General features: G+C 36.9%; 1 long non-coding RNA gene across 1 annotated transcript; it reads left to right on the top strand.

Annotated features, from left to right (window-relative positions):
- On the top strand, window positions 221–2120 carry LOC109835917. The gene is made up of 3 exons (XR_002245734.1): window positions 221–1043; window positions 1206–1270; window positions 2036–2120. It is a non-coding gene; the product is annotated as an uncharacterized LOC109835917 (long non-coding RNA).

Below are 2614 nucleotides of genomic sequence, written 5' to 3'. Positions count from 1 at the left end.
AGCAACTCGCAGAGACCTCCGTCAGTGATTTTTTAATTTTTTTTTTGTGATTTTAGGTTTTGTTGTTTCTTATTTGAGACTCGATTTCTTGGATTGCTATGCAGGAGATCCAAGCTGATCTTACATTTCTTTTTTGAGTGCTGTAGTTTTGCATCTTTTTGAGTTTGAAGCACTTGGATGCATATTATTTTCAACCGAACAGGTTCATGAAGAGGTAAGAATTTGAACCAAAAAAGTAGGGTCTTTTTCAATATTGCTTGGTCTATATATCACCTTATGTTGGTGTTGTATACAAAGATTTCATTCAGTAGGCTTCTAAGATTTCAAATCCATTTGAAAGAAATTGACAGTCACTAACTTATGAGGGGCTAATACCTAAAAGTTGTAATGAAATGATACTAAGTTGTGAGCTTAAGCCAGAAATGGAAAACATTCTCTAGCATGTGGGACAAAGAGGTGTTAGTGTCTGCGGGTGAGTGTACTTGTGTGTGAGTGCCTGTGTTTGTATCTTGTCGTTGCTGGGTGAATTCTGGGACGGGAGGGCGAGGTGCAAGCAGGCAGTGTATGGATGTATGATTGTGTTGGAATAATCAACTTTAGCATTTATGGAGGTCACTTTGGATGTCAGTGGTATTCATGTTTCACGGATGATGCAATTTACTCCAAGGAAATAGCTCCTTCAAGAACCTTCTGCATTTATGAAGAGGTTTATATACAATTTCTTCTAGTTATAATGTATTTTTGGCTTTACTACTTTAATTATGTTAATCTCAAATGTTGTTATAAGATAAAAGTTTTAATCTGTAACCTATAACACATTGATAAGTTCAAGATAAAGGCAGTTGGTGCTACTAATAGGCTTGGATAAATTGAGGCTCCTCGAGTGGAAGAACGGGCTCATGGCTATTCAGGATAGAGTTGTAAACTGCCACTTCAAAGCTGGATACATTTAGGCTACCTTTGAGCCATCACTTGGACATAAAATATGCTGCCACCTCCACCATGCCCCTATCTTCCATTGAAATACAGTTTTGGATGTAGAGGTATCAAAGAGCTTTCTCTTCTTTTTTTAAGGTTGAGTTGCTATTTATGTGACGAAGCCTCTAGAATGTATTGAAGCATGTGAGAGTGGTCTTTTTTGTAATTGGATTGTTTTTATCTTACATATATTTACAAACCTCATTATGGAGTCGACTTGTTTACAGGTCGAAATGATGCACAAAGCTGGTCTCATTCAAGGGGGATCACTGGAAAATGCAATGGTTTGCAGGTGCAATAGCCTTTGCTACATTTACTGTTGCTTCAGTTATTGGTGGTTGTCTCATAAATGTCGCTTTAGCGCTAACAATATTATTTATTTCATATGTCATTGGGCTTTATCTTGTTGGAAAAAGATAATATGTTACCTGCAAAATACGATGATTCATTGTCATCTTGTTATGTTTTCTTTCCTGTCTTTCCATCAATATTTTATCTTTGCATCAATATTTCTTTTCTCATAGCACAACAAACCTAATAGTACTTATTAACAAATTAAATAACAGTAATCTATATAACGGCAAGTCCAAATCAGGAAAGGCGCACTTCACTGTCTCTTTTCCCCCTTTATATTCTGGCATTTCCCTTAAAACAAATAATAACAAATTCACATAAGCATGATCGTTTTATTTACAGGCTGGTCATTCACTGCATACTGAATTTGTGCGCCACTGACATACATTGTATGGTCGAGCCAGGTCATAGTGTAATTAGGATTTAGTGTATATGAGAATCTTCCACAAGATATCAACCTTAGACTGTTTTTTACAAATGAATTGTTGTTTTTTACAAATTTTGGTATTCATTTATAATACTCTTGACAGAATTTGCACTCACTTGAATTTTTCAACTTGATCAATTCCTTCAAGTTCATCTCGTCTTAGCATTTTCTATTCTCTCACATGCCATATCGTCGGCGTGGTCTTCTTACATGCTATCTCTTATATGTGCTAGCTTGTCCACATTCTTACCCTTTTCTTATTCACTGGTATAACAGAGCAGCGGTGATTCTGGTGCTAATGTGAAGCGCCTTGAACAAGAAACTGAGAGCAAAATCCTCCAGCTGAAGGAACAATCATCACTTGTCTCTCGCGATGTGGGTGATATGCTCTTGAGGCAGGTCACAACCGTAAAGAATTAGCTTTCAGCGTGTTTATGGCTGTGAAGGAATATTCAATATATTTATGAATATATGTATGTGTTGTGAGGAAATCTCTCCCCAGATCTTATAATCTTTTTTTTTGATAGACTCGAAGTCTGTGGAAATAAGGAGCCTAGGACTCTTATAATTCCTAAATTGTCTTTGTTGTCTGCAATTGTTCCTGTATCAATTGTTCAGACTAGTTGGTCTGCAATAAAATTTGTCTATGTTTTCTGTGAAGGAATTTATCATCAGTCGCTGAAATTACTTCATTTTTTGTCGGATATATATATGTATATGATGTCTTGTGGTCCCCAATCTCTGACTTGACTGTGTTGGTAGCCAGTAAATTTTTATATAACATCCCTGACGGGCTTGCCGTCGGGGATGTTTATCCCCGACGGGCTTGCCGTCAGGGATGTTTCAACATCCCCG

Source organism: Asparagus officinalis, chromosome 4 (genome assembly GCF_001876935.1).
Source record: "Asparagus officinalis chromosome 4, Aspof.V1, whole genome shotgun sequence".
Lineage (NCBI taxonomy): Eukaryota > Viridiplantae > Streptophyta > Magnoliopsida > Asparagales > Asparagaceae > Asparagus > Asparagus officinalis.
This window is presented reverse-complemented; position numbering and strand designations above follow the sequence as displayed.